Source organism: Astatotilapia calliptera, chromosome 23 (assembly GCF_900246225.1).
Source record: "Astatotilapia calliptera chromosome 23, fAstCal1.2, whole genome shotgun sequence".
Lineage (NCBI taxonomy): Eukaryota > Metazoa > Chordata > Actinopteri > Cichliformes > Cichlidae > Astatotilapia > Astatotilapia calliptera.
The window spans coordinates 25,146,348-25,164,530 of record NC_039323.1 but is presented as its reverse complement, the minus strand read 5'-3'; the positions used below and the strand labels follow the sequence as shown (position 1 = coordinate 25,164,530).

At 40.7% G+C, this 18,183-nt stretch overlaps 3 non-coding genes across 3 annotated transcripts; all 3 read right to left on the bottom strand.

Annotated features, from left to right (window-relative positions):
- Nucleotides 1-1,820: 1,820 nt before the first annotated feature.
- trnar-ucu (transfer RNA arginine (anticodon UCU)) lies at nt 1,821-1,893 on the bottom strand. Its single transcript has one exon. It is a non-coding gene; the product is annotated as a tRNA-Arg (tRNA).
- A 3,222-nt stretch (nt 1,894-5,115) lies between these two features.
- Nucleotides 5,116-5,188, bottom strand: trnar-ucu (transfer RNA arginine (anticodon UCU)). The gene has a single exon. It is a non-coding gene; the product is annotated as a tRNA-Arg (tRNA).
- Nucleotides 5,189-5,999: 811 nt separating this feature from the next.
- trnar-ucu (transfer RNA arginine (anticodon UCU)) lies at nt 6,000-6,072 on the bottom strand. The gene has a single exon. It is a non-coding gene; the product is annotated as a tRNA-Arg (tRNA).
- Between the last annotated feature and the right edge of the window lie 12,111 nt (nt 6,073-18,183).

The following is an 18,183-nucleotide window of genomic DNA, read 5'->3' as shown; positions in this document are numbered from 1 at the left end:
CACGTCCCTGAAGCCAACTTTCTTCTGATTGGTTGCATCTCTAAAGGTTGGAACACTAAGTGGGTGTGGCTTCTGTGCTCGGAGCCAGAGCTTCTGTGCGTGAGATCATCATGTAATCAACATCTGCTCTCACACTACAATGTTAGTTCAGTCAGGCTGTGAAGTCCAGCTCAAGACAGTCGTGGCAGATCATCTTATCTGAAAGCTCCACTGACACCCTTCTACACATCCAATGTGCAGGTCTAATTTAAGACTGGTTATTTAGGCTGCTTTAGTCTCCCCATGATTGCTGCTGCCTCTGCAAGCCACTTTGCAACCCATTAATAGGAATGAATGTTGACTGTAGTGGTCCAGACTAAAATTAATTCATTTGTAGTTGAGGAAATTTTGCAACATGTTCCTCACTAACAATATCACGGAACAATGAAAACAGTATTTAAAATCATTTACAGTAAAAAGAACAAAAACAAAACACTAAAATATGGTACAATTGTTTTTCTCAATGATATGAATGAGTGTCTACAAGCATCTCCCTGTTACCCCAGAAGAGCTAAATTGCCTGTCAAACCATCCCTTTTCAGATTTATGAACTTAAAAAGTGGAAAGAGATGCTGTTATGAAAGAGGCGGAGGGTCAAAACAGAGAGAAGAAGATTCATGGATTACCCGGATTAGTACGAACATGGTTTAAATCCCAGTGACAGTCCGACTTGAAAGCTGTCAGTTGGTGACTCAGCAGTGGGAGTTTGATGCAGTAGAAGAGCTGACTTTAACAACGTGACTGCAGAAAGGGCACAAACTAATCACAAAAGAAGCCAAGAAGGAGCTAATAAACACTCAAAAGTTCCTGAACCACATTAAAACTGTGAGTTAAATGAACTCTTACGACTTCTGCAAACTTTATTAATTAACTGGATTAATTTGAACAAATTGTTTAGATGGTGTCAGTTTAAAAAAAAAAAGCTGCTTACTTATGTTGGTGATACCAAAATTTAATACATATTTGTCAGTGGTACTGGCACTTTGGATTTAATCCGTTTTTTGCTAAGTTCTTCTCTTCAAGTTCTATTGTAATTCATGCCATCATCAAAACATCTCATTTAGTCTGGGTGACCAAAGTATTCTGAAAGTTTGAGTTTTCATTGAACAACACGATGGTGGTGCCAAAGCCAACTTCAGTGTTTTGATGTGACACGAAAAAACATTGTCCAATCTGCTCCAACCTCTATTTGATAACAGTCCTGGTCTGAAGACATCTAAATGCCAATATTAAATTATAGGATCACAGAGTGACAAATGGTGGTATAGCAATGTTTGACTGAAACTGATGTCATTCTACACTTCAAAGTAAAAGTTTTGCCTTACCATTGAAACCAACACATTTGAAAAGCTGCAGCTTTTAAACTGAAGGCGAATGGTTTCCATTTCTGGTTTTGTTTGCCTCCATCATAGCTTCACAATTGTTTAGCAAGTGATCGGTAAGAGTTTGCAAAAACTTGGTGCTTTCTGTAGAAACTACAGTCAACTGTGACCCACTCTGCTAGTGACTGAATCACTTGCAAGGATGTTTTTGGTGCAGCACTATATGTTTCTTTGTAACTAGTTTCAAATATCCACAGCAAGCAACTTTCTACAACTACTTTCACAACCAGCACCTGAAAACACATTTGTCACCAACCAGATTCTAGACCTGTGCGAACTCCTCACATACTGGAGCAGTGCTTTAAAGCTAGCTGGACAAGCTGAAATTTAAACTCTTAACCTGCAATTACAAGTGGCTATCTAAAAGATCTAACAGATAGTGGCTGTAATGCATTGGGACACCCCAGGTGGGACTCGAACCCACAATCCCTGGCTTAGAAGGCCAGTGCCTTATCCATTAGGCCACTGAGGCTGCGTTTGAGCAGTTCTCTGTTTTCACCGGCCATGTCCATTCCTTTATGACCACAGTGTACCAATATCTGATGGCATTATCTGATGGCTGCTTGCAGCAGGATAACTCACCATGTCATCTCAAACTGGTTTCTTCAACATGGCAAAGAGTTCACTGTACTCAAATGGCCTCCACAGTCACCAGATCTCAATCCAATAGAGCACCTCTAGGATTTGGTGGAACAGATGGATGTGCAGCCGACAAATCTGCAACATTTGTGTGATGTTGTCACATCAGCATCGACCAAAATCTCTGAGGAATGTTTCCAGCACTAGTTGAATCTGTGTCATGAAGAATTAAAGCAGATCTGACGGAAAGAGGGGGTCCAACCTGATACTACCAAGGTGCACCTAATTAAACATCTGTGAGTGTTGATATAAAGTTATGTTACAGTTACATTTTTATGAGTCTGGATCCTAATGGATGATTCTGGAATATTTAAAAGTTATTCACTGTTGTTATTTCTCTGAAGAAAACTAAAAGATCTACAGAAACAAATAATCATGATGTCATGTTTTTTTTCTCTAATTAACCAATATTATCAAATTAATCCTTTTAAACCTCCCAGTAATGAGCACACAGGTTGCCACAAATTTGGACATTAAATAATTTCATTTACTAACTTCTTGTTAACATCTCCTGTTTGAATCACTTCTTTTTGCAATCATGAGCAACTAAAACATAATTAGAAAAAGAGACATTTGCTCTAAAGGATCCTTATTTATTTTTTAATAGTAGAAAGTCTTAAACATCCAGCTGTGCATGTTCCTGAGCAACATTATTCTTTGTTATGTTTATTGCTCTGAAAATAACCAACAGGTTTCCCTTTGAATCCAGCCCAGAAAAAGATGGAAAGCAGGGGCAGCAGAGGCCGACAGGCTGCTTGTTTGTTTACAGTACTTACACCGACATCTCTGCATTAATGTACCAATGATTTACTGGTGTTAAAATGCCGCGCGGTGCACCTTCACCCTCGCTCAGTCACTTTTATCACCATTAATCTCACTCCTCCCGGCTGCACTTGGCTAAATGTTTTCTGGCCTTCATTTGCCCGAGCTCCTCCCCCATCAATCACAATTATCAGCCATGATTGATGAAGCCGTCAAGGAAGCGAGACGTAGCGCTTTACGAGGTCGATGACTTTGAGCATAACTGTCAGAACTTGGCTTTAATTTCATCAGAAGTTTGTGTTTGTGTGTTAAAGCATGAGTTTGGACTGGTGTAAATCTCATTTAATTGGCTAAGCTGGTGAACCACAGAAAACGACGGGAAGGCCAAGTGAGAATTAAAGCTCAATATAAAGGTTAAATGGCTGTTTCACCTCTGGGCCAAACGCCGCATACTCGGGCAGAGCGAGCAGCATGACATGATTTATGAGTCTGAATCTAGGAGTTATAGCTAATTAACTGATGGCACTCACACTGTCAAGGTTGCTGGTTTGAATCCCATTGCGTAGAACAAAGTGGGATAGCAGTGTGTTCGAATAGGAAGGATCTCCTCACAGAGAACGTTTCTCAACTGTGTTTATCTGATATTTTATCCAAAGGCCCATCAAAGAGATCACGTTCATCAACATTGCTGTAGTTTGAATGTGATCATCTGCACTCATTTTAAAATTAGGTGCCAACTCTTACATTGAACTGTTTAATTCAACTCTTCCTCTACTTCTTCTTTTGGATGGCCCCTTTATGAGTCTGACTCCATCTCACCCTATCCCGCATCTGGTATGGAAATTCTTGGCAATTTAGCAATTCAATCATGGCAAAGATTTTTACACCGGCTGCGGTTCCTGACACAACCCTTCCCTTTTATCCTGGCTTGGCACCAACAGTAGGAGTACATTGGTTTGAGACCCTCCCACCTATGGCTGTGTTACCATTTCAGGCCAGCACGGATTCAAACTTGCCGTGTACTGTAGGTGCACATCTAACGTGGTGGGCAGGGATAGCTCAGTAGGTAGAGTGGTGGCCCCATGATCGAAGGTTGGGGGTTCGACTCCACTGAACGGCTACTCTGAGGTGCCCCTGAGCAAGGTACTGTCCCTACACACTGCTCCCCGGGCGCTGTATTGGTGGCTGCCCACTGGGTGAATGGGTTAAATGCAAAGGAACTATTTCCCTATGGGGACTAACACACACACGTGGTGTGTTTTTGTTGAAAATTCCCTCTCAAAGACGCACAATGAACAAAATGAATACAAAATCAAGCGATGATTAGCTTATCCTGATGTTTCTAAACAAAAAGAAAAGAAACTGAGATTCTGGTTCATCCAATTCTCAGTAGAAACCAGGAGCAGGGAAAATTTGATTTGATCCCGGTGTTGAAGCTTTATCGTGATCGATTTTCAGGATGTCAGTGGGGCAGTTTGACGTGTGTTGGCAGAGTTGGAATCACATCTGAGGAGGCAGAGAAATCATTTCAGAGATGCATCTATCTGTGTGTCTGAGGTAATGTAGTAATATTTTACTATTTCCATATCATTGTATATTTAAGCTGGTGCACATTTTGAGGTACAAATGCTTTGATCTGATTGGTCAGATCTGTTTATTTGGGTCTGAAAAAATAATCAAGCTTGGTAATCACATGGGCATTTCCTTTGAAAAAATGAGCAAAAAAAATAAATTAAATCAAATCCTGTAAATACAGGCTTCAGTTATCCAGCTTAATATGCTATGCAGACCAAAACGGCACCAAACAAATCGCGTGTGTCATGTGTACTATTTCCACATGCTCTGTCTAGTATGTGTAACAACTCAGGCTGGTGCTGGCAGTGCAGTGGTGTAGAAGGTGTTTTCTTTGCCTGCTTTTGGGGCCTTAACACCAACTGAGCATCATTTAAACAGCATAGTCTACCTGAGTGTTTTTGCTGACCATGTTCATCCCTTTATGACCACAGTGTACCATCTTCTGGTAACACACCATGTCACAAAGCTCAGAGTTCACTGTACTCAAACGGCCTCCGCAGTCACCAGCTCTAAATCCAATAGAGTACCTTTAGGATTTGGTGAAATTAAGGGAGATTTGAAGCCTAAATGGTACCCAAGCAGGTATTAGCATGTACAGTGAGTATATATGTGAACAATTTCCGTTCCAACAAGAACAGAAAGCTGGCTATTCTAGGAGAGAGTGACTCCATTGGCCACTGGATCATGGTCTAAGCCTGTTTTTGACCATATTTGAAATCACCCCAGGTGGGACTCGAACCCACAATCCCTGACTCAGAAGGCCAGTGCCCTAACCATTAGGCCACTGGGGCTGTACTTAAACAGCGCAGGTTACAGTCAACAGTCAATAATCAGTGATTATGATTGGTTTCTTGAACATGACACTGAGTTCACTGTACTCAAATGGCCTCCTCAGTCACTAGAACTTAATCCAACACAGCACATTTGGGATTTGGTGGAACAGGAGATTCACATCATCAGTGTTTTGATGTGACACGAAAAAACATTGTCCAATCTGCTCCAACCTCTATTTGATAACAGTCCTGGTCTGAAGACATCTAAATGCCAATATTAAATTATAGGATCACAGAGTGACAAATGGTGGTATAGCAATGTTTGACTGAAACTGATGTCATTCTACACTTCAAAGTAAAAGTTTTGCCTTACCATTGAAACCAACACATTTGAAAAGCTGCAGCTTTTAAACTGAAGGTGAATGGTTTCCATTTCTGGTTTTGTTTGCCTCCATCATAGCTTCACAATTGTTTAGCAAGTGATCGGTAAGAGTTTGCAAAAACTTGGTGCTTTCTGTAGAAACTACAGTCAACTGTGACCCACTCTGCTAGTGACTGAATCACTTGCAAGGATGTTTTTGGTGCAGCACTATATGTTTCTTTGTAACTAGTTTCAAATATCCACAGCAAGCAACTTTCTACAACTACTTTCACAACCAGCACCTGAAAACACATTTGTCACCAACCAGATTCTAGACCTGTGCGAACTCCTCACATACTGGAGCAGTGCTTTAAAGCTAGCTGGACAAGCTGAAATTTAAACTCTTAACCTGCAATTACAAGTGGCTATCTAAAAGATCTAACAGATGGTGGCTGTAATGCATTGGGACACCCCAGGTGGGACTCGAACCCACAATCCCTGACTCAGAAGGACAGTGCCCTAACCATTAGGCCACTGGGGCTGCACTTAAACAGCACAGGTTACAGTCAACAGTCAATAATCAGTGATTATGATTGGTTTCTTGAACATGACACTGAGTTCACTGTACTCAAATGGCCTCCTCAGTCACTAGAACTTAATCCAACACAGCACATTTGGGATTTGGTGGAACAGGAGATTCACATCATAGATGTTCAGCAGACAAATCTGCAACAAGTGTGTGAGGCTGTCATGTCAACATGAACAATACCTGTTGATTCTTTGCCAAGAGTTAAAGGAGTCCTGAAGGGAAAGGTCCAAATGGACACTAGCAAAGTAACTGGGTAAGGTAGGATGATCTGATATCCTCGTGTTGGTGTTGTTCCCAGACCATCATGAAAATGTTGTTCCAGGTTCAACATTGCAAGTGACCAATCACATTGTTGTGACGTTATTCCTTTGTGCGCCAAGCCATTCGTGCATTTATGAAATTCCAATGTTGCAAGGACAATATCAATTCTGCTTACTGTTTATTAAAGGGTTACGGTTAGGGTTAGGGTCAGGGTCAGGGTCTGTTGATCGGCGGACAGAGGCGGTTTCATGCAGCTTTAGTACAGTTTTTGGTTTTACGCCGGTTTTTCCCGAAGTCGCAAAAGTATGACGTCACAACATTCTGATTGGTCACTTGCAATGTTGATCCTGGAACAACATTTAGTATGATGATCTGGGAACAACACCAACACGAGGATATCAGATCAACCGGGTAAGGTACATGTCCACATACCCCGTTTTCTGCAGTCGTAGCCCTCAGGTTACTTGAACCACTGGGTCTAAGCCTCAGTAAAAAGCACAAAGAAATCAATACAGGAGCTAATTTCCTTATTTCTAATTTCCTTGTTCCATTGGAGCAAAGTTTAATGTTCCACTTTGAGTCAAAACACCTAAATTAATTGTGCCATATTGCTAATAACTTTCCAGCCTTATTAAAAAAAGCCCCTTCTTGAATGTCTTAGCTTCACTGAGCTGAGAGAAGCACGTTTATAGGGTCGATTCCTTCTGTGCACTCACACCATCTGCAGGTTTTCAGCAAGGTGGATTAATTAGTTTTTATGCTAGTGTGGGTAACTGAGGACTCGTTTCACATCAAAACAGATAAAAATGTACGATAAAGAGGATCATTTGAGTTAAAGTATGTCTTTAATGGTTATTTGCGACCATTTATGTGAATTCACATTGGCACACATCGGCTTTCTGCACCTCATTTAAACAGAAATCTCGAACACTTGGATAAAACATTCAAACTGCAGCACCTGATTGACAAATGGTGTTTGTCATTGTTGTGGCAGGTTTAAGTCATGTTATATTTTCTCACCTGTACACTGTTACCGGCAGATCTTCTCAATGTAACAAACCTGAAGACTTTAAATACAAACTCACTGCAACCAGCCAAAAACGCTGTCAGATTCACTGATTTGAAGCTGAAATTAAAATTTGATTAGCAGCCTGCAGCAGCAACTGTTTTCCCCAGATTGACCCTGTGGCCTTTCAGCGACAGGAAGTGCACTCCATCCCTCGCTGCGCCAATGTGAACGCTCTAACAGCTGCCGCAGTGAGGACTTGAGACAAACACGAGAGCTCATTATGATAATAGGAAAAGGCCGGGGAGATTTTCAGCAAGATTAAAAACAACTTGATTAACCCGCCTGTCAGTCACACGGCATCTGCTGTAAGCTACTCTGAGCGAAACTCGAGTCAAAGTATCTTCGGATAAAAACACGATGAACAAATCTCCTCCTGGATATGATGAGAAGTGTTTAACATTAACAGTTTTAAAACGCCGGCTGTTCTTCTACATGCTGACTTAACAGACACTAAAAGTCACTCTACAATCTATCACAAATACATCTTTTTTAGATCACTTAACACTCTTTATTCTACTTCTACTATTACATGTTTGTTGGCACGACTTACCACCACAAAACATAGATATAGAAGTGTGAAAAGAAGCACTTTTCTGCATCCTCAAACAGTAGCTTGCAAAGTACAAAAATCTCCTAACATATGTTTGTGCTTAGTTGCAATGGACACTTCTGTATCCCTTATATGAAGACTGTCAGCAAACATGCATGTTGCACAGGTGTAGTTGGTCATACTTCATGTTTATAATGTTTCTACATTTGAGGGCCCTTAAGAATGTTATGACTGCTATTCATTGTCAGGCCCAGTGGCACTGGCATCTGCAACACATATGCTGGAACCTGAACATGTGGAGGAACTTCTGCCTACAGCAGTTAGATCGTAGGGTCAAAGTGCAGTAAAGATGCGGAAAGCTTTTGGTGGAGGCAGTATGATGGTGTTTGCCACATCTCCCTCACTGGAAAACCAATGCTTGCCATCACTGGAGACAATCTCAGTGCAGACAGAATAGAATAGAATAGCTCTTTACTGCCATTGTACATATACAAGTAAATGCTGTGTGCTCCACCCGACTACTGTCCAAGAAATATAAATAACCACACGGATTAAAGGTACACAGTAAAATGAAACTGCACAGTGGCATGAGTTTTGGGCAAAAGACTTCATCAAATCAAATATCGAGATGAGATTCTGCAACCAGTAGCAATCCCATATTTCCATAGTCTGGGATCGAGCTCTCTGACACACGACCTGAGAGATGCATTTGGACCTTAAGTTGATCCGTCTGCTGTTCGCTGAAGTCTCATCTGAAATGGTCTCAGTGGGACGGATGGCTGTCAAGAAGCCATTATTAACAAACATCATTTGTAAAGAAGTTAGGGGATAACAGGCAGTGGACCAAATCACTCGGTGCATTTTCTTTCTTTTCTTTTCCTTCTTTTTTCTTGTTCTTTTAGCACAAAATTGTTTCTGTACCTATGAATATATTATTTAGCTGTATATAGCTATATTTACACTGGCAACACAGTTTTTACTACAGGGGATCAGGACAGCGTCATTTCTGTCCGTTGTTGCATGGACATGAAAATAAAGCTGGGGGAGGTCCCTGTGGTCACTCAGCCAACATTCACTGTTTCCAGCTTCTCCAAAGGGTGAAATTGTTGCTTTCTCTCTATTCAGTCAAAATGTGCTCAGCTGCTGGAAACATGAAGAGATTCATTGAACTTCAAACTTATTCCAGACAAAGTTTTGGCTTTGACCTCAAACTGCTTAAACTGTCTTTCCTTCAAAGGTTGCAATATACAGTTTCTTAAGCCTCCTATTTTTCAAACCAGCCACGTAAGAGCACCCGCAAACCTTCCAAAAACAGGATTACTTCTTTGCATTGTGTCAGTCATTGTATTGACTTAGAAGTCTCAGCTCGATGAAGTGCAGCTCCTTGGTAATCCCCTCTGACGGCCGCAGAGAACCCGGGGCAGCGACGTATGCGCCGCTCTCAGAGTTTCGAGCTCTGCTGTTGTGACCCGACGGCAGCTTAGCGCTCACCATATGTTGTTGTGGTTGTCAGGAGCTGTTTTTGTGTGTGCGCGGAGGAGGGAAGATTAGCTGCATGTGGTCGTTGTCACTCCGCAGATATCTGCACTGAGAGGGCACGAAAAGGAAACAGACAATGCAGGTTTATATTCATTAGAATGAAAGCGGAGATTCCACCTCAGACTGATTAAACTCCGATCTCATTAAGCTGTTTGTGTTTTATGTCTTTTAAGGAAGTTCCCTGTGGCTTCTTATTTGCTTATCTACCAACACAGTTCAAATTACCCCTCAGCTCCAAACTTTTCAGGTTCTTGAAGACTTTTCACTCATCCGGTTACAAAACTTGACAGGGAGCCCTGGGCTAGAGTTTAAATACATGAGACTTCCCATCAGCTTCTCATCAACTATCTTCAAGAAACTAAAAGAAATTCAGTTGACTGACTACCATCACTTGACATGATCCATCTTTCTTAAAAATTCAGCAAAACTGAAAGTTAAAGTTCATCCAATTCTCTCTTTTAGTTCTTCCAAACTTAACCCAGAATTGAAAGGTTATGCTTTTGATCCGGTTTACTACATCCTGCCAGTGATATACTCTGATAAACAAAAATAGAAATTGTTAAACAGAAAAATTTTCGACTGTTTGACCTCCAAATTTGAAAAGGGAAAACCAATGTGTTTATAATGCAGGATTTATGGACCGGGATTGATATCTATCACACACACACACACACACACACACACACACACACACACACACACACACACACACACACACACACACACACACACACACATGAAGAGAGAGAGAGTATGCATACTATGCAAACGGCTACCAAACAGCCATCATAATTCGTCATACAATGAGAACAGGACAAATCAACAATTGACACTGACTAATTAATATTGTGCTGAACACAGTCCAAAAGATTCAGTAAGCTACATCAGTGTCTACTGTTTACTATCATAGCCAAGTGACAAACGTAAACAGAAGTTTTCACTATTGACTGTAGAAAAGATTCTGCAACCAGTAGCAATCCCATATTTCCATAATCTGGGATCGAACCAACCCAGGATTCAAATTATGAATACATAATGGGCTTGGATTTACAACAAGACTTTAAATTATCAAACTGTAAATTGTAAATTTTAAATTGTTATTGATCCCTTTACCCCGAGTCCTAAAGTGTATATTTATTGTCTTACTCTTCTTATATTTATTGTTTGTTTATTTGCACTGCTGTAACTGGAGCCTCATCGTCTCATCTCTCAAAATACTGGACTGTATGTAGCGGAGATGACGCTAAAGTTTACTTTGACTTCAGCAGCAAGCAGGTGCACCGAGGGCTCTCGCGCTCACTTTATAGAATTTCGAAAAAAACATTGGTGCAAATTATAAGTCTGTATCATGTCTGGTGTTTTCATGTTTGTTGGTTTGTTTTTATTTTGTTTTATTTGCGAGTTGGTTATTAGATGCTGCTCCAGCCAGCCAGTGAATCCCCCGCTGCCCCGCCCTCTCCTCCCTGCACCGCAAGCAGCAGGCGCACCTCGCAAACGGAGGGCGCCCTTACTCCCAGCAAATGGGCGATAGAAAACCGATCGGCCATCCCCAAAATGCATGAGTACGAACAATTTTTATTTTTATTTTTATTTTTTTGCCAATGCCCGTGATGCCGCCCCCCGCACGATGCCGCCCTGGGCAACCGCCCATCTCGCCCATATCAAAAACTGCTACTGTCTGTGGCTTGACCAGCAAAGGGAAAACAGCAAACGTGCCCATGAAAAGTAAGTAAAAGTAAAGTAAAGTAAAGTAAAGTGAAGTAAAGTAAAGTAAAGTAAAGTAAAGTAAAGTAAGCAAAAAAGAGGGTAAAAAACAAACAAACAAAAAACTAGATCCTACAAAGCAGGGCAATAAGCAGAGTTCTGGACAGCAGTGGACAATTTTCACTACAAATAAGTTCCTTCTCTATTGTGACTCCTGTCTTCTCTTCACAGTTAGAGCCCACATGGTTGTTTCACATATTTTGATACTGTCCCCTGGTGACAGTAAATGGATTGTTACTCAAGTACTCATAGTGCTTTTTTCACTTTGACATGCACTCATCCTCCACTCACACATGCATATTTACTATCCTGCACACACCCACGCTCAAAAAGATGCATCTTTGGCAATTATGGGTTCAGTATCTTGCCCAATGACTCTTCAGCCCACCTTACTGCAAGGTTAGTAGATGACGAACTCTACCTCCAGATTCACAGCTTATGTTTATGCCCTAGATTTCATTTCCAACATTGTGGATACATCCTTTTGAATAAAGTTAACTCTAGGTACATCAAAGCTGCAAAACCATCTGAAACCCTGTGCCGTAACCTGATGTGAACCCCCTCAGAAATTTAACTACCCATCACACTGAGGCAGCCCATTGCCACTACTCCTTCTGCCACCATTGATTTCACTGAGTGGGTGAAAGTGGATCAACTGAAGAGTGAAACCCCACTAAATGTGTGTTATTGTGGAGAAATTGCAGATAATTGCTGGACTCTTGCATAGGGTACATCATAGGCTCTACATAGATTCAAGGCAAAAGAGTGAATTAAGCTCTAAGCGCCGAACAACTTGAGCATCTAAACCTAATGTGGAGCAGAGAAAGGGAACCAATCAGTATACACCTACGTATTTAAAATACAAAATATGAGTAACTGTATTCCGTTACATCCATCCATCCATCCATTTGCTTCCGCTTATCCTTTTCAGGTGTTGGAATTGAACTCAGGACCTTCTTGCTGTGCGGCAACAGTGCTAACCACCGTGCCACCGTACCGTTACAGTTACCGTTTAAAAAGGTGGTATTCAGAATACAGTTACTTTGTTGAAATAAATGGATTACACTGCGGTACTTTCCTGTTTCATATCTTAGGCTATGGTCTCTCTATTTTGGGTATCCACGCTGGAGGAAACCCAAACAAAACACGCATTAAGAGGCTCAAATGTCTGTATCTCAATCTCGTGGCCCATGTCACCCCTACTTGCGGCCTGCATAATGACGTGACGAAATATTTTAAAAAATTATTGTTCAAAAAATTATCTAATATGAAGGCAATAGGCAGAGTGTTACAGGCATAGCCCTACAGAATGTAGCCTCATGGGCAGTGTAGTCTGTGCTGCAGGGAGAATGGAGGGAGGCAGAAAAAGTAGAGTTGAAAAGTAAGAGCTGTCACTGAGCAGATTATAAAAATAACCACTGCAGCCACAGAGAGTGCCTGACGAGCCCAGCTGTAAGTAAGCTATTAAGACTTGACTGCACACCGTGTTCGTGTTTTCCTCTGAAACAATAAGTTCTGTTGAAACGGTCTTTCAACGCCTCTCTCGCTGTCTCTCGCTAGCAAAGTTGACCCAGACAACAAAGTAAAGCTATTTTTCGGCTACGAGCCCGACACAGAACCCGACGTATTAGCCAGAGGTCCCTTTACTACGGTTCGGAGCTGCAGACCTGTTTTATATATGCGCAGAATAGTTTTCTATACGAGATTGCTGCAAAAAGTGCAGCCTTACCTAATGTCCATCCTACTGTTACTCATTTTATATTAAGATTTAAAAATCTAGTCTCTGCAGGCTAAATACCGTAATTGTCGGGCTATAAGCCGCTACTTTTTGCACAAGCTTTGAACCCTGCAGCTTTTAGTCAGGTGCGGCTTTTCTATGGATTGTCCATGATTTTTGTCATATCGTAAGACGATTTGTTTTGTTTGTTCCGCTGTTGTACGGCGCTACGTTGCCTGGCGAAAGGATCGGGGTTCAAGAGTGGTATGTTGGTCACATGTCCGTCCGCCAGGCAACGTAGTGCCATACGAAGTAGTGCGAAAAACAAACTTCAAAGTAGCACTACGCGTTCAGCTAGAGTCGTGGATGATGAGCGGCGATAAACTTGCGAAAAGCAAGTTATGCCCAACTCCACCGGTGGAATCTGACAGCGTGGAAAAGTGTGAAAACATCCACGGTCACCAACGGATTTCGAAGGGCTGTACTGCTGCATGATGAAGAGGAGGACACCGCCACGGCCCTTCAGAGGGTGTTCGACTCCGACACTGACAATGACAATGAGGATTATCTTTGGTTTTGAAAGTGACAACGAAGGAGAGAAGCGGAGAGTGGATGACGAAGCCATCCTGAGCCTGTTCGTTTCCGACACTGGAGAAGAGGACTTTGGTTTTAGTGCGCAGGAAGAAGAGAAAGATGGTGGTGAATGACTGACTTTTCTTCTTGTTGAAGCCATGTCACTGCACCTGAGCCTAAAAGGTAGTCTGAATCTATTTTTCTGGTGTGCTGTAGGTTATTGTTATGTACTACATTTGTTACTCATTTATGAAGCACAGTACCTGTTTCGTACTTGTAATTACCGCTACTTGTACATATACCCTAAAAAGTTATGCAAATATGTACCCATAACTTGTTTTTCAAAATATTAATAAAAGGGGTGTGTCTCCAAACAGCCATCTCTTTCCTGACAATTCGCTTTGTGCATATTCTCTTACATATGACAAGTCAACATTGAAACACCTGCGGCTTTTAGTCAGGTGCGGCTAATGTATGTACAAAACAGGATTTTCCCCTGATTTTAGCTTGTGCGGCTAATATTCAGGTGCACTTTGTAGTCCGGGAAATACGGTACCTACTTAAATGGATATAACCCCATTACAATAAAATGATAAAAATGGTAAATGGCTTGTATTTGTATAGCACTTTACTTAGTCCCTATGGACCCTAAAGCGCTTTACACTACATTCAGTCATGCACCCATTCAAACACACATTCACACACTGGTGATGGCAAGCTACATTGTAGCCACAGCTGCTTAAGAAAAGCTTAAGTGCCATAAACATGTGTTTCTTCTATTGCCCTCTTTGGATTACTAAACATCCATGAGAAAATGACCCCTCTTGCTTGATTTTTGAACTCGGTAAACACTTTTCTGCAGAGGTTGTGATATCACTAGTCTTTCTAATTACAATATACCACATTAATTTAGAAAATTGTGACACCGTCAGAGTGAAACAGAAAATAAGGCAGGCTATGCTTTAGGGAAACCCCACCTTGTGACTGACATGTCACTTGTCTTTGTCTGTGTCAGTCAAATTTAGTTTAAGGTTTCAAGATGAAATTTTACCAAACACTGCATGCAGTCTTGGTGGATATTAGGGCTGCCACAAACGATTATTTTGATTAGTCGACTAATCAGATCATCATCCATTGGAGTAAAACGTACAGCTTATTGCACCAGCAGCATCTGCTCTTATATAACTATCATTAGCTTACAGCTTTAAGTGTGTAAGGTATGTGCTAACTAAAAATAAAGACAAGATGATAGTTTATTAAATTTTAATGAAATTTGCAGATTGTTTCGGTGAAGTTTAATAAACTCCTTGCTATCTAAAATATAACAGGACACAGGAGTATATTCTCGAGCATCTCACACTTCTGATAATCAGTTGTCTGCTTGACTATTCAGCTGTGTAAGAACTATAACTTTAATCTCAGCCAAACCGATTTACTCAGGAACAAATAAAATACAAAAAAAAAAGCCAAACAATAACATTTTTAAGTTATCTAAGTGACTTATATATCATGTTTAACCTGAGTAGCGAAAGACAGCGGTGGGTTTGAAAACGATTTGCCAGGAGTCCGGTTTTCTCACGGCTCTAGTGAGCCTTGCCCTCGGCTAGCTATCGAGCTAGTGGGTAACAGACGTCTCTGAAAACATCGGAGCAGTTTTGAAAATATGTGGTGTCCTGATAAACTGAGCAAATATTTGAGGTTTACACAGCTACATTCTCGCCTGAAAATATGTTAAACGTTTGTTTTGTGACCCAGAAAGAATAATAAGAGTAATATTAAAACTAACTAGCTGCCGCCATTGTTGGAAACTGAGCTGGGCTGCGCTATGAATTCTGGGACACAACTTCTTCTTCGGGGTTTAACGGCAGCTGGCATCCTTGTACATGCAGTGCTGCCATCTTCTGTTTCAGTCCGTTATTACACTCTTAAATCCTACTACTCATTCCTGCATCTTTTGTGATCTTACAAAGCTTCAAACGACGCGTCGACTATTAAATCAGTCGTCGACTATTTTGATAGTAATCGTGACCAGTGTTGGTCAAGTTACTTGAAAAAAGTAATCAGTAACTAATTACTGATTACTTCCCCCAAAAAGTAATCCCGTTACTTTACTGATTACTTATTTTCAAAAGTAATTAATTACTTAGTTACTTAGTTACTTTTTAAAAACACGATTTACAACCTGAATAGGTGATAAAGCGATAGATCTTTCAGCCCAATTCTACTTTTTCTGCATAATCCATCATACAAAATGTAATCAAATGGAAAAGTCTATTTTTAAAACTTTTATAGTTTTATTAATTTTAATCTTTTAACTTTATGCATCAAGCAAAAATTTAATTATATGCAACATTCTCTGACTGGAAGAAATTTGTTTAATATTTAAACCTATTTTCTGCACATTCCAGCACATAAAATTTTTTTTTTTTGTGTGTTTACACTCAGTCTTTCAAATAGATGCAAGTAAAACACAGCAGAAAATAAATAAAATCAAAGACTAGCGGTCCTGTTGCTCTATTTTCACCTGTACAGCAGGAGTTGGGTAGGCGGAGGTTTACCCTGGTGCAGGTGTGCCGCAGCGGTCAGTGGAAGGATACGGCAGTTTCTCTGTGAATTTTCCATTACGTCATAGTGCACTCGGAGCTTGCTTGGAAGTTTAGGGGTTTTTTTCGCTGTAAAAAGAAGTTTTCTTCCCACGCACAATGCTAATGGACACTAATGTTTTTGTCACTTTTTATGGAATCAAACTCAAAGTAAGGTCAGTACTTCCACGCTTTAAACGCTGCACGCTCATACTCTCTCCGCACTCGATATATGATCCATTGTTGATCTGCACACAGCTGTTGTCACAACCATAGCACTCGCTTACGTCACTGTCATGAGACATTCTCGCAAAAAAATCACGGTTTTAGTAACGCAGTAACGCAGCGTTCCTACGGGAAAGTAACGGTAATCTAATTACCGTTTTTGCAATAGTAATCCCTTACTTTACTAGTTACTTGGAAAAAGTAATCGGATTACAGTAACGCGTTACAAGTGACGCGTTACTGCCCATCTCTGATCGTGACTAGTCGACAAATCGTGGCAGCCCTAGTGGATATGTACAGCTTTTACATGCTGGAAAGAGTTTTTCCCTTATGACGCAACCTTGGGCTCTGTGGATCATTGAAAATTAGTTACAGAAGATGTATCCCCCAGTACAAGTAAATCTGAAAAACCCCAGCAGAAAAGAGATTTTACCTCCATCTAATCAAAACTGTGTGAAAACAGTGTTTTTGAATCTATTCTATAAACTCATAACTTCAAATATATCAAATTTCATGCAAAAGAAGCAAAGCACAACAATGCTGCATCCATTTTAGTCACAGCAGCGTAATGTGCCACGCTCTGAAGCTTCCCAAAAGCAGAACTATATCAGATACAGCCTTGTCCCAGTACAGGGATCTGTTTCATTATATTGATGTTTTCAGGGAAGTTTGAATAAAAACCTAAGAATTTAGAGAATAGCTAAAGGTCGAGAAGGTAGAAAACACTCATTAGAGAAATAACCACGTGAGTTTCATGAGGTTGTTTTTTTTGACACAGTTGTCTGGGGTCAGAAACCTTGTCTGGAACTGAGACGGGAAAACCAGGCCGGGGAGGGCGAAGCTTTTCTCCAGACTGCAGCAGGACTTCCACCAGCTGTGTGACCTGATTCAGTTAATTAACTAACGAGCTAAAAATGGCTCTGATGACCCCGCCAGGGTTCGACAGAAATTCTTTTCTTTTACATCAGTTAAACCCATATCCTTCATCAGTTTGTTTATTTAAATGATATGCTTTTATTTGTCTTTGTAAAAAGGAAAGGTTTCCCAAAAATGCAAAACAAATTGTAGAACGTGCACGGTGCTTTTAAGTGGGGTGGGACTGGGGCCTGTGTGGCAACATTTTGCCCCCGGTCCTCAAAGTATGTTAATCCAGCCATGTATCATTTTCTAAACAACAAATGACCAGTGATGAAAGAAAAAAATATCAACAGGACAGATTTAAATAAACAACCTGGCATCATTTTGTGCCTTTTTCTGAAGAGTTGTGGGATGACTCGACTGCTTGGAGTTGGAGTTCTTCGAGCCATAGAATAAGTTACTACGTGACTTAAGTAACTGACTGGAGCCTACTAAGCAAAATGAAACAACACTTCATAAAATGTAGCTTAATTAATAAATGTATTCAAGAAAAAAAAGCCAGCGTTTCATTTAATTTAATTTAACAGCCTGACATCTCCATCTGTTCATCTATAGCCTTGAGCTCTGGCAAACTATTCTAGTTGAAGTAAACCAATTATATCAATCCTCCCCCTAAATAACTCTGATATATAGAGGTTTACCTGGCAATGTAAGCATTAAAATTAAGGGGAGATTTAGCTTTAAATTAATGTCTATTTACCATGATGTCACCAACTGGTTTATTATTACCCGTTTGGAGGTTCATTGTTAGCATTTTGGCCACTGCTGTGTAAAGAAGAAGCTACGTTATACGACTCAAGTGGAGTGCAAATTATCACTTAATGCTAGCAACCCTGGTTAGCAAACTTAGTTCGTAAACTCTACA